This window comes from Thermobia domestica, chromosome 16, assembly GCF_964235325.1.
Source record: "Thermobia domestica chromosome 16, izTheDome1.hap1.1, whole genome shotgun sequence".
NCBI lineage: Eukaryota > Metazoa > Arthropoda > Insecta > Zygentoma > Lepismatidae > Thermobia > Thermobia domestica.
This window is the reverse complement of record NC_137469.1, coordinates 33,212,390-33,227,393: the sequence shown is the minus strand read 5'-3', so window position 1 is coordinate 33,227,393 and position 15,004 is coordinate 33,212,390. Positions and strand designations below refer to the sequence as shown.

At 37.1% G+C, this 15,004-nt stretch overlaps 1 protein-coding gene across 1 annotated transcript in view; it reads left to right on the top strand.

Moving 5' to 3' along the window:
• The first annotated feature begins 7,790 nt into the window (after positions 1 to 7,790).
• Positions 7,791 to 15,004, top strand: part of LOC145672742 (uncharacterized) — a 34,039-nt gene continuing 26,825 nt past the window's right edge. Inside the window, exon 1 of the mRNA XM_081741915.1 lies at positions 7,791 to 7,927. The gene's annotated coding sequence lies outside the window, so the exon portion shown is untranslated. The remainder of the gene's footprint in view (positions 7,928 to 15,004) is intronic.

The following is a 15,004-nucleotide window of genomic DNA, read 5'->3' as shown; positions in this document are numbered from 1 at the left end:
CACTTGTACTTTTGCTTTTTCTAGTTTATTTAGTGTGATTTTATTAGATTTCTCCTCTGAGCTTAGTTGTTCTTTATTATTTAAAACTTTTCTAATTACAATCTTCAAAGTGTTGGTAAAACCATACAGAACTAGAATCTGGATACCACCTTTACCTTACAATTACTATATTATTCTGTGGCCAGATTGTCTCCAAATACCTTACAAACTTTTATTCGATTGGAAAACTGACACTGGCAAGGTGTACTTGCAGAAGATAGGGTAAACGGTGGTTATTACCATTGAGTGAAACTATAGTGCACAATGAAATTCCGCAGGTGAATCTAATGGGGCGTTTACACTTAGTCGATTTGCGTTCGATTCAGTTGAATTGACGTCACTTTCAACTTAATCGACCGTGTAAACGGGACTTCATCTTAATCGCTTGTTGATCGAAGGCGACTAATCGACTGGCAACTGAATTGAAAGACGTTCTATTTTCTGTGGTTGAAATAATTGAACACATCCATCGATCTGATTCGGCCTAGTTGCTTCGATTTAGTGGCAAATGCAGCGAGTCGATTTAGTCGTGCGACTAAATCGACCAAGTGTAAACGCCCCATAAGTGTCACAATAATTTCCATTGTTGCTCAGCGTTACGTTTGAAAACCAATACCATTCTTGTCTGTGCTATTTAGAATTATATTTATAGTTACTTACGGGATACTTTATAATTTCCGTTTCAGAATTCTCTCATAGGACCGAACAAGCCCGCAACCTTCCCGAAAGTCGATGGGTTAGATGCGAGAGATCCAAAGTACTCCTTGCTAGCCCGTAGCAGTCTGTTTTGTTATTGGGGCGTTTACACTTAGTCGATTTGCGTTCGATTCAGTTGAATTGACGTCACTTTCAACTTAATCGACCGTGTAAACGGGAATTCAACTTAATCGCTTGTTGATCGAAAGCGACTAATCGACTGGCAACTGAATTAAAAGACGTTCTATTTTCTGTGGTTGAAATAATTGAACACATCCATCGATCTGATTCGGACTAGTTACTTCGATTTAGTGGCAAACGCAGCGAGTCGATTTAGTCGTGCGACTAAATCGACCAAGTGTAAACGCCCCATATAGAAGATGGACGCGTTTGATGAAAAACAATTATTTTATAATGATTTTATTGAATTTGTGGAGCAAGCTGATGAAACAACTAGAAGATATGTAAGAGATAGTGATAATCCAATGGCATACTTTGATGGTGCTAAACGTTTCAGAGATACAGGGTGTCTCAAAAGACCCCTGACATAGGGTAACTGTTATTATTAAAGTTACAACAAAATGTAAGAGTGGAAATCGTCTCCAAATATGATGTTTTCAATCTAAAGTGAAGACTTTTTTTTTTTTTTTTAAATGGGACGAGCTGTTTGGGCTATACACTCTTTATGCGCCCAAGGTTAGATGAAAATGCAACGTTGCCATTTACCTGGTCCCACAACATACGTGAATGAAGTTACTGTTTGAAATGGGGGCAGGCCATCGATACGCTAGCGTAAGAGACAGTATATAAAGAATGTACTGCCCAAACGGCTAGTTGGATTTTAAAAAAATCACTTTAGATTGAAGACATCATGTTTGGAAACGGTTTCTCCTCTTACATTTTGTTTTAACTCTGATAATAACAGGATTACTCTATGTCAAGGGATTTTTGAGACACCCTGTATGTACCGATTCCTAAAGAAAGGTGAGCGAAATGTTTTGTTTCTAATAGTACACCGATTGAGTACTTGCAATCTTTTACAAATCTTTTGAAATGCATTGTGTCACGGATTACATTAAACTCATTTATTAAACTTTTGTCCGTAATTAAACTTTTAGTTTATTACTCTTCAATATAATTTGCAAAAACTGTACAGAAAAAAACTTTAAATATCACAAAACTCAATTGTATTTAACTAACAAATTCTTTATCTACAATAACTGATTTGTAATTCTGTCTTTTGTTTCCAAAGTCAACCACCTTACACAAGGCATCGTGCAAGTTTATATATTAGGTAATAAAATGATAACAAAAATAATTTCTTGTAGTTACACGTACCTACTATTTCACAAATAAAGTAAGTGCATAACATCAATATACTAGTCAAAAAAAAAAAAAAGACTTAAATTCTCTAAGGCATGGCATTTCAACATCACTAAATTTTATATATATATATATATATATATATATATATATATATATATATATATATATATATATATATATATATATATATATATATATATATATACATCTATAAGTGTTTAATTTCCTTTCTTTCTTCTCTCTTTTCTCACTAAATCTATAATTTCCTTTTTCTCCTCTCCCTCCTTTGTAACTAAATGTATTATTTCTTTATCATTGAAAAGAGATGGCACAGTGATGGATAAGTGTTGGGAGCTTTGCTCTCACTATTTTTCTTAAAATTCTACTGTTTACAATTTTTACTTTTAACAATTTGAATGTGTATTACAATTTTCATACACTGTGTTACATTTTCCACGAGGACATGCGCCGCTTCTCCCTTTTACTTAGTGACAGTGGGAAAAAAACATTTTTACTTAAAACAGGCAATTTCGGCCATCTTGGCACGTGCCATTTTCGCACATATATTTATTTAGACAATTTTAGAGACATAGCCGACCAGGTTGTTAGAGCTGCGGCTTATAAATATAATAATACCTCTCAAGAGGTTGAAGACAAGACAAGACATTATTTCTTTCTCTCTTAGGTCATGAAATTTATTCTTTCCTTTCTTTTTCCCTCTTTTCTCGCTAAATTTATAATTTTCTTTTTCTCCTCTTTCTCCTTTTTCTCCTCAAACTAAAGGTTGGAATACGCTACGAGATAAATCCTAGGAAATATCTTAGGATTTATCTTCGGAAAAATGTTATGACATATCTCTTAGGAAATCCTACCGTTTTGTGCCATACACGAGAGGAGTTTACCTGTGTGACCGAATGACGTTTTTCAATATTATGAAATAGTTCTATATTAATAAAAGTACAAGATTGATGAATTCCTATGTTAACTACACTGCACAACCTATTAATATTAATACCAGGCGCTATATTGTTAAATTGGATACCTCTAAAAAAGAAGCATAAAAATCAGAAGTGTGCTGGTGTACTCTTGGCGCACCACATTTTAAAAGATTTATAGGTAAAATTCAATTCTTTGCATGAAAATACATATTTATAACGAACAAATTTCTACAATGAATAGAATTAAATACAAAGTAATACACCTATATTGTACGATAACAAGTGTAGGTTTACTAATGTAAAATCATTATAAGTGTTTTACTACGGATGAAATAAGTGAGGGACAATGTTTAGCAGAAGGAGTCCAGATATTTTTTCTAAGAAATGTTACAATTTCGGTAGTTTCTGTTCACATTAGTTTAGTTTAGGTTTGTTCAAGTTAGTTAGGGTTAGGTTAGATTATATTAGTATAGGGTATATAATTTTTCTTTTTTCTATTAATATTAGGTTAGTTTCGTTTAATTAGGTCAAATTTGGTTATGGTGCGTTAGGTATAAATACTTGCATCGTCCTTTTCTCCTGTAAATTTTGTATTTTTTACGTTCTCCTGGACCCCTTCAGTGAAACATTTACCTAAGTGAGTGCATATATAAGATGACCGGTGATACTATTTTCCACCTCCTGTGTATTTCTGCACAGTTTACAGAAGCTGTAACTTGGGTTTACAAATGGAGCGCTACTAGCATGATACCATGACAAGTACTATTCAAAATGGTATCATTGTCAAAGCCCACTCGTTTTCACTACCTTCGCTGATGCGCCTGCTTCCTTCGGACGTACCCCCTCGCTAATGCTCGGGTCCCCGCTTCGCCCTGCTCTCACTTAGTTTGATAGTATTCATGTTTTTCAGTGGTACTAGCACAGGTTGGTTTGTGGTTTTGCACTATAGTTTTCATACTATACATCCGGACGCCGTATTTATAGGCAAATCGTAAAAAAATAGTTTTTCAATAATTGCTTTTGATGATCCCCTTGAATTTTATCTATGCCATATGAAATACTTTCATGTCACCCAGCGCAAATCATTTAGGAAATAAGTAACAAATTATAATTTTTCAACAATTATTTCGAGTGGTGCATCAAAAAGAAACCTGCGTAATCAGAAGATAAATTAGCAAAACATACCGCATCAGTTGTTTGTTTTCACTTTCTCTCACCTAATGTTGCTTAAATGGAAATCTTACGAATTTTCTTTTCGAAATAAAGTGTGCTCTAAACAAGGGAAATCTCATAGAATCGTTCAGAACACAGGAAATGACATGCGATTTGACGCCATAGAAGTTGAGTTTTGACTTTAGGACAAATCGTAAGAGATTTCCTAGGATCTATCCTATAGTGCAGCGTTTCCCAACCTTTTTCAACTTGCGGCACACTACAGGTGTAACTTGAATTCTTGCGGCACACTCATATAGATATTATTATTATTATTTGTAAATATAAAATACAGTGCTATTTTTTCTCTGTGATTACTGATTTCCTCACAGAGAAGAGAGCTCGATCACTGGTTTTCCCCAGTGGTAAATCATTATGCTTATTTTCCATTCTAATTTAAAACTTGACAACAATTGCTATGAAATATACGACTCAAGTTTCTAAAAATATAATTCCTTTTTCGAAAACTGTATCCAACCTTTCACAAAAAAGGAAGATCACTAAATAATGAACGAACAAACAAATCTCTTTTACTTTTAAAACACAAATGTAGGTAATTTGTAGGCGATGCATGTTTGCTTTGTCGAAAGGATTGCATGACATTTTAAAATTTCAAGTTACGAAATTGTCTGCAACAATAAAGAAATAATAATGTTCATAACAATGATAAAAAATACTTTTTTCAACATTAAAAATGTACAGAAAAGTAACTCAGTATGAAACTTAAAATTGTAGATTCATAGTAGAGGTTCATAGTAATGTGAAATACAAATATACATTTTCCCCTATGTCTTGCAATTTTATTGCTATAGAATTAATAATTTTGTTTCAATTTCCTCGCGGCACACCACTGTGCCGCGGCACACCGGTTGGGAAACGCTGCTATAGTGTATAGCAGCTCTAAATGTATCATTTCTGTCTCTCTTTTCTCATGAAATTTATTGTTTCCTTTCTTTCTTCTTCCTTTTCTCACTAAATCTGTATTTTTTCTCATCTTTCTACTTTTAAACTAAATATATTATTTCTTTCTCTCTTACCCCATGAAATTTATTATTTCCTTTCTTTCTTCTACCCTTTTCTTACTAAATCTATAATTTCCTTTTTCTTCTCTTTCTCCTTTTTAACTAAATTAATCATTTCTTTTTCTTCTCATGAAATTTATTATTTCCTTTTTCTTCTCTCCTTTCTCATGAAATTTATCACTTTTCTTTCTTCTCTGTTTCTCATTAAATCTATAATTTCCTTTTTCTCCCCTTTCTTTTTGTTTAACTAAATGTATAATATTCTTTCTTTCCTCTTTCTCTTTTCTCATTATACGTATCATTCCTTACTTTCTTCTCTCTTTTCTCGCTAATTCTATAATTTCCTTTCCCTCCTCTTTCTCCTTTTTAATTAAATCTATCATTTCCTTTTTCTCTCCTCTCTCTTTTGTCATTAAACCTATCATTTTTTGTTCTTTCTTTTCTTACTAAATCTATAATTTTCTTTCTCTCCTCTTTCTCTCTTTTCTCACTAGATCTAACTTTTCTTTCTCGCTTGTTGTGTGTGTGTGTCAAAGTATTACACTGAAATATAACTATAAGCTCTATCAGAATATAAGTGCATGAGAACATCAGAAAAGGAAACATGAACATGTTTTCTTATGAGAGTTGTTAAAGTTCAATCGAGCGAGCCTCTGAAACTTATCGTGTACAATATGAAAGATGCCGTTGAATCTAAATAGTATTTTGTTTAAATATTTTTTGAATAGATCGTGATCAGAGCCATTATATTCTTTTTCAGTATGAGGAAATGATTAAACTTGAAATATTCAATATATGATTCCTCGATTAAGAAAGATCACATTGGTAATCGGACATGTGAATATTCAAGGTCAAAAAACAAATCTTTCAGTTTAACGTTTATCGATTATGTCCTTTAGGCTAAAGGCAGGGGCGGATCCAGGACCGACTTCTGGGAGGGGGGGCGGAGGGTTGTCATACTGCTACTTAGATCTACTTTTAAGAACTTCAAACTCTGGGATGGGTTTTATTTATATATATAAAATAAGAAAGTTTTCTCTTCTGGGGGGGGGGGCGCAATTGCCCCTTTGGATCCGCCACTGGATAAAGGAGAGGGATGATGAAAGAAGTTAATGATAATGGAAGAATCGGTGGAATAAAAGTGTAGGAGGAAACGGGAGTATCCTGAGAAAACCTCGGACACAATAATGGACCTTATTTTCGCTATAAAATTCAGCAGTAATACCATGCAGTCAGTGGCGTATTTACGATTTCGTTTCGGGAGGCTTTGCTAACATTCGGGTGGGGGGCTTTGCCTGGGAATGTCTACAATATATTTCATTTACTGTACTATAGTAAGTAAGATTTCGGGAAGCGAGGCTTAAGCCCGGAAGCCCTCCTTAAATACGCCACTGCGTGCAGGTGATATATCGGCTATTTCTGGCTCATTGGTTCACCGTTGTCTGAGAAGCGAAACCCAGACTTAGGTGTCCGATAACCTGTGACGTCACTGAAACAGTCTTCATTAGACACTAAATACAACTACGGAATGTCTCGATTATAAAGCACTGACGTAAATTCAACTTTCTGTCGCTGGAGCCCACGAAGAGCAGCTATGTTCGGTCAGATGTCGCATAATGAATTGAAAATGAAATCTTTGAGTTTTACGTCTCACGGTTATGCCGGTTAGGCTAAAGGAGACGGTGATTATGAGACATGAGTGAAATGGTGGAATGAAGAAAGTGGGAGGAAACGGGAGAACCCCGAGAAAACCCACGAGCACGGGCATAATGAATTGACTAGATGTGTGGTCAGCACATTGGATTCCAATGTCATTATTTCGGTCTTTTTAGATAATAATTCATACCCCCCTTAATAACCTCACGGTAGTGGTGAAAACAAAAATCAGACCAGGGCTCCTTCGTGGCTAAGCGGTTAGCGTACACGCGTTTGGCGTGGGAAACCCGAGTTCGATTCCCGGCGGGAGCTCATGTGGTTTGGATTACACGTTAATCAGTAGGTCCCGTCACATATAGCCTCGCTGCTGAAAGGGATGTTAAACTCGAAATCAACTCAACTAAAAATGATCAGACAAACGAGCCTCCATCCATGTACACCAAAGACATAATGTGCTGATTGTCGGCTGCAAGAAGTGCACGAACAATTGACCTACGTAACAATTAAAGGATTAACCTTAGCTTATGATTCTTCCTTTTGTATTATTGAAACATATTGATGCGTGACATCCATTACTAACGTTCAGTTAAAAACGTTAAATCTTTTAGTAATCAATGAATGTGCGTGTGTTCGGAACAAGAACTCTATTCCTCCATTCTCTTTGTGTTGGAATTTTGATTTTTCTTTTTTGAGCTTATATTTTTTATTTATTTTTTTAAGCAAGGTTGTAAAAAGTGAAAATGGCTATCACGTGAGGGGTGGACTATTTCCAAGAGTTTATTAGCGTGCTGATGATTGGTTGGCTCATGAAAACGCGATGGTCGATGAGGTGAAAACAAAGAATGAAAAAGAATATGTATGGTATAAAGTCATAAGCTGGCTCTATCACGGTTGCACAACCGTGAAAGCAAAACATGTTATTTCAGTTTTCCGAGATGTAAGGTAAAATTTATTTAAAAACTTCCCATTGCAGTCAGATTACAATCGGAAGTTAAACGGACAACATCGGACTTCGAAGTGTTAGAACTTAAGGAGACAGTAAGTAAATTACAATCTGCAGTAAATAGGTTACACTTACTGTTAGTTATAGAAGTTTCGGAAGTAGTTAAAAGCAGTAATTTGGTATGTTTTGCTTTTTAAAATATGTTTAACCTTGCACTACAGTACGGTGGAACAGCACGATATTTTCTGTGTTCATGCAGCATTGTGACATCATTGGGAAAATACTTGAATGCAAAGTCATTAACGTGATTGGCTTCTTTTCCTTTTTTGAGTTTAACGTCCCACGATTATTAACCGAGGCAATTGGAGATGGTGATGATGAGATGAATGATAGTGAAATGAAACAAAATCTTTGTTTTACGTCCCACGGTTATGCCGACTAGGGTAAAGGAGACGATGATGATGAGTAATGAATGAAATGGTGGAATGAAGAAAGTGGAAGGATACAGGAGAACCCCGAGAAAACCCCCACACACGAAGTTTGCTCACCTTAAAATTCACTTGATGCGAGCTGGGGTCGAACCAAGGACCCCATGCACCAGAGTTGAACGCTCTACCACTGAGGCACCGCAGCCAGAGATGGATGATAGTGGTGGAATGACAAAGGTGGAGGAAACTGGATTGATTTGATTTGATTTTGAGTTTAGCGTCTCTTTCAGTAGCAGTATTTATGAGACGTGTACCTACAGCTTAACGTGGAATCCGAACCACATGAACTTCGGGTGGGAATCGAACCCGGGTCTTCCACGCCAAAGTCGTGTGCCCTAATCGTTTAACCCACGAGGGAGCTCGGAAAGGAAACTGGAGAACTTCGAGGAAACTCACACACACAAAGTGTTTGTTCACCACAAAGCCCACTTGGCGGAAGCTGGGATCAAATCAGAGCCTCCACGTGCCCGAATTAACATGATGGGTTTGTTTGTTTATTTTTCAGGCTTAGTGTCCTTTTCAGCAACGAAACTGTATGAGATGCAAACCCACAGTTTAAAGTGTAATCCGAATCCAATTTTTTAAATACTCTCTCACCGGGACTTGAACCCAAGACTCTGTGTACGCACTAGCCACTATACCAGTGAAAAGAGTTTCGTTAATGTGGTGGCCGACATGGTTTCTACAGCCAATTTAATCGTGAGATATTGCAAATATAACAAACTCCAAGATAAAAGTGTCCACAACTAACGAGGTATAAGGGACAATGCGTTAATGAAGAATGAGCAAAATGAGTCACTGAAATTTTATTTGAATACAAGCGAGACAGGAGCGTCATTTCAGATTTTGCGAGGGGGAAGCAAGATTGGCCACCGCATAAAGAAAAAAAAATCTTTCCTATTGGTATATTAATATACAATTTATTAAAAAGTGTATGCGTCTTAAAGTCAGGGGAGCCAATTTTCTCATTTGTGCCTCTCCCCAAATGACGCCCCTGGAGTGAGATAAAAAGATGTTGAAACTAATGAGAAAATTTTAAAAAGGAATCTATGTAACGAAGTTTGTCCGCGAACTCCTCTTCGTCCGGTCCACCCATTTTAATGGTTTTCGATACTTGAGTGGACTATGCCCTAACTTCGTTTTTTTTTTTTTTTTAAATCATGTTACTTTGACTAATATGAATATTCTAAATCGGAGCGAAGGATCAATATTTATGCGAAACACGTGTGTAATCTCACAATCCTGTTAATTTAGTAAGATGAGCTTGGCATATAAATTCTTTATTTAAAATAAAGTGAAACATATCCCAGCGTTTCTTTTTCTTTTTTTTCTTCTTTTCGAAAATTTCCGTTTTAGTGGGAGAGATTTTCTATAATCTATGCAAATAAGAATTAATGTAAGAATTTTTAACCGCTGGATCTATTTTAATGATTTTCGGCACTTGAGTTGTGTATGGTCTAACTTAGGTTTTTATCACACGTTACTTTCATCAAAAGGCGTATTCTAAAGGGGAGAATGGGGAGCAAGAATTACGCTAAAACATTGAGTATCTCACGACTCTGTCAACTTAGGAAGATGAAACTTCGTATATAAAAGTTTTCATTTAAAATTTTCATTGGCTGCTCCAGCGGTTTTTCTTTTCTTTTCTTTTCTTTTCTTTTCTTTTCTTTTCTTTTCTTTTCTTTTCTTTTCTTTTCTTTCTTTCTTTCTTTCTTTTTCTTTTTTCTTTTTTTTTTAAATTTTCCTCTTTAAGAGGTGCGAGTAGGCATCTATACATATAAAAATATTGTAAAGGTCAGATCCACCATTATTGTAACAGAGTGATGCTTGAGCGATTGACTAGAAATTCAAACTCCGATTAGTGACAATTTCACAGTCGTGTTTTATTACAAGTGTAAACTCTTTAGTCAGTACAGAAGAGGCCGTGGATCGTGTTCAGAGTTGATGACGATGGATTTTGGTGAGTCAGAGTAGGTCACAGTGGATGAGAGTGTCTCATGGCGGATGGTGGGCCACGGTGGGTGGTGGGTCAGAGTGGGTGATGGTGGGTGGTAGGTCATGGTGAGTCGTGGGTCATGGTGGGTGGTGGATCGTGAGTCAGGGTGGGTAGTGGGTCAGTGGGTCGTGGGTCAAGTTTTCATTGACCCACGCCAACTCTGCTCCGTACCGAGCGGCGTTCACTGTCTGTCCGTGTTCTAAAAATCCCGTGTGCAGTAGTCGTCGAATGTCGAAGAACACGAAGGCCATTATCTTTCTCGCTGAGGTTCGAATTGATTTGGACTTCTTTGGAGATTGAGTGGCGGGGTGAAGAAACTGCGAACTTTGGCGTTTGCTTTCCGGGTCGTAGTGATGGCACCATGTGTCGTCCCCTGTGATGATTTTCTCCAGGAACGCCTCACCCTCAGCTTCGAATCTTTCCAGGTGCTATTGGCACGCCTCCATTCTTTCCTTTTTTGAGCATCGGTAAGGCTGTGGGGCAACCATTGAGCACAAACTTTGCGAAAATGAAGCGTGCGGGTGATTATGGAGTGGGCCAATCCGACGCTGATGCAAACTTCCGTTGCGACCTTCTTCACCGTAGTTCTCCGATTCTCCCGAATGACCTGTGCACTCGCGCAGTAATCTGTGGCGTCGCCACCACTGGCTGCCCCGGATGAACGTCATCTTTCGACCCTCTGCAAACCGCTTGTGCCATTTGATGGCTGCTGGCAGTGACAATGCATGCTGTTCGTAAGACACCCACCATTCGTGTGTGCATTGCCCGTGCACCGACACCTTCGGGGGTAAGAAACCGTAAAACGGCACGCTGCTCCACTTTATCGGCCTTCATTTTCCTCGAACCAGCTTGTTTGTTTTTCAACTGAGAACACATTACTGTGCATTTGGACGACGCTGGCTCACAACTGTCCCTCTTTGCAGCTCCATCTTCCATTTCCCGTTCACGCGATAACCACCGTGTTGCCATCTATTGAGCCTTTAGAGAACCCGCTACAAGCCAGTATAAGCGTCGTTACACTTTTTCCACGGCTTTCATTCATTTCACGGGGTGACTATGAATTAAATGAATGCTCCTTATATATTTGCAGTTTAATTTAAAAATCGATATTTCAGTAGAAATCCTTACGCTCATATGACCATATATTTTTCTATTTCTCAGTTATCCAGTTTCGAATGTTTAGTAGTTCAGAAAATCATCTTGTTTTGTAATTTTGTCGTATTTGGTGACGACACGCGTAAACTTCTTCCCGCAATGAAAGCAAGAAGAAAAAACAAACAACACCGTGTAGTGTAATAATATTTATTTTCAAGACATTATACCTTAAAATGAGATGCGTCTTGTATGTCGGCAAATACGAGGTTTGGATTTTTGGCTGATATGAATAGAATAGAATAGAATATTTTAGTGTCATTGAGCTTTACAAGCAATAGACAACGTTCGAATGAAATATACATAGCTATAGATACAGATATATATATAAAATAATCATTACATACAGACAATCAGTTATTGGTTAATATTATTATGAACAATCTAATAATATTTGAAATAAAGTGATACTGCAAACTAGGACACAATATCTTGACATTCAATAAACTCTTGAATCGAGTAAAATCGATTCGTTATTAACCAGTCATATAACTTTTTCTTAAAAACCTTAAATGGCAGCTGTTGTATGGAGGATGCTAGTTTATTAAATAGCTTTGGTCCTATAACTAAATAACTATTTTTGATCTTCGATAATCTAGTGAAGGGTACATCAATTTTCTTACACAATCTAGTATTATATGTATGTACTTCATCTCTGAGTGTCATATTTGCCAGGTTTTGCTTAGTGTAAAGTAGCACTTGATAAATATATACATTAACTACTGTCATTATCTTAAGCCTGATAAATAGTGGTTTGCAGTGTTCTTTATCATGTGTTCCAACAATAATCCTGATGGCTTTCTTTTGCAAAACTAGAACATCATGTGCTTGGCTACTGTTACTCCAAAGCAAAATCCCATATCCAATTATGCTGTGGAAAAATGCAAAATATGAATTCCTCAGATACTCATAAGGAACTGTATCTTTCAATTTTCTTAACAGAAAGAGCACTCGGGAGAGCTTTGTACATACATATTTGACATGTTGTTCCCAGGTTAGTTGGCTGTCTATACGTATACCAAGAAATTTAACCTCAGATACATCATAGTTTCCTCTATCATCGCAGTGATTGAGACTAAAGGTTACTTTTTTTGTTTTATCTTGATTTAGCACAAAACCATTTCTTTTAAACCAGGTCGCTGCCTCTCTTAATGCAGCTTGAGCTTCTATATACACTTCTTCAAAGCTTGTATTTATGTTAAGTAGCGTAGTGTCATCCGCGTATAGAATTGATGTGGTATTAGTATTTAGAGGCAAATCATTTATCATTATTAAAAATAGTACCGGACCCAGAACAGAACCCTGCGGTACCCCATATTTCACTTCTAAGATGTTTGAATGCATGTTGTTAACACTGACTATCTGTTTACGTTTCTTTAAATAGGATTTTACAAAGTTTAAACTGCTACTGTGGAATCCGTAATACGCTAACTTATCACATAGAATTTTATGATCTACACAATCAAATGCTTTACTTAAATCGCAGAATGTAGCTAGAGCAAAACCCTTATTTTCAAAAACTTCATATATTTTTTTCGTTAGTGATTCTACTGCATCAATTGTGGATTTCCCAGATCTGAATCCAAATTGAGCTTCAAGAATTATGTTTTGCTCAGTCATATATTTATAAAGCTGATCTTTAACAATAGTTTCCATAATTTTAGAAAAAACTGGAATAAGGGATATTGGACGGTAATTAGATGAACACGATCGATCTCCCGTTTTGTATATAGGAATAACTTTTGCTATTTTAAGTGCTTTAGGAAAAATACCTTGAGAGAAACATTTATTGAAGCATATTGCAAGGGGGTGCGCAATTTGATTAATGATAGCTTTTATAAGGTTGTTCGATATGTCAAATATATCCTTACTGTCCGAAGTTTTCATTTTTTTAACTACTTTTATGACATCATCAGGGCTAACATGGTTAACAACAAAAGAACTATTAAATGGACTATGTTGACTTAAATACTGATACATATTTACATTAGTATCTGCATTGTTTTTCTTGATTTCCTCTACGGAAGTAACAAAATACGTGTTAAGAGTATCAGGCGACAGCGTAACATTATTGTTGTTATTATTATTACTATTGCTTACCTTGTTGATTATCTTCCATGCAGTTTTGCATTTATTTGATGCTAATTCAATGCAATTTTCATTGTATGTTGCTTTCGCTACCTTTATTGCAGATTTATATTTACTCCTTTGAGACTTATAAATATCACTGGAGTTACTCAAACCAGTTAATAGTTATAAGCACAATACACACAGGCAACCTACCTTTCTTATTTTCATAGCTGTAAATTAAGAATCTCATGCTAGTGCTTTCAACGGGTCGGGTCGGGTCGGGTTGAAGACCGACCCGACCCGACCCGTGACCCGAATTGACTGACCCGACCCGATGACCCGACCCGACCCGACTGACCCGAACCGTGATCCGACCTGATTGACCCGACCCGACAACCCGACCCGATCTGACCCGACCCGATAACCCGACCCGAGTGACCCGACCCGATAACCCGACCCGAGTTGACCCGATTGACCCGACCCGACAACCCGACAACCCGACCCGACAACCCGACAACCCGACCCGACCTGACCCGACTGACCCGACCCGATAACCCGACCCGAGCTGACCCGACTGACCCGACCCGACAACCCGACCCGAGTTGACCTGACCCGACCCGACCCGTAACCCGACCCGAGCTGACCCGATCCGAGTCGGGTCGGGTCGGGTCAACCCGATCCATTTGAGAGCACTATGGTCACTACACTGGGTGAACACCAAAATGCACTCCCATTGGGAATTGAACCCGGACCACGTGTACCGAAGTCTTACACGTTAACCACTAGCTAGATCAAGCGGGGATTTGTATATGCATCTTAATGAATATTTGGCACTTTTGAGGTTTGGTTATTTCTTTTTATAACTGATACCAATGTCCGACGTGGGAGAAATTTATTTTTATTTTTATTTTATTTATTTATTTATTTATTTATTTATTTTTCTTTAGTTCTATGTGACGAAATTTTTCTTCAAGGTCAGTGTTCTCACCTGCTGGGACGGCAGGGCGTCTTCTCGGAAGGCAGTAGCAAGAGTCTCTTGGCGGAGACAAAAGAAAATCATTTAACTACAATGATAAGGGTTGAGGAAACAGGAGAACACCTGAGGTTTTTTCCAACCCTTCAACTTTCATTCCAAAATAGGTTCTTATGATTACGGGACCCGTACCACTTTGATTTTTCTTTCTCGGTAATTAAAACGTATTTTACAGTATATATAGTTGCACGTAAGAAGATACATAATATGAATTTAAAAATACAGGTTGATATTTAATTATAAAGCACAAATTTTATTTCATCACTTTCAGCCCAACAAATGAAATTCAAACAATTCGCTCCCTAGGTCTTGGTCATCAATACTGCGTCTTATTCTTTGTCTTGCAGTCAAGTCTTGGTCCTGCATTTCGTAGTCTTGGTGATCTTTCATGCTATACAAGAGCCAAGAATGCTCACCTCATCGGTACAAATGA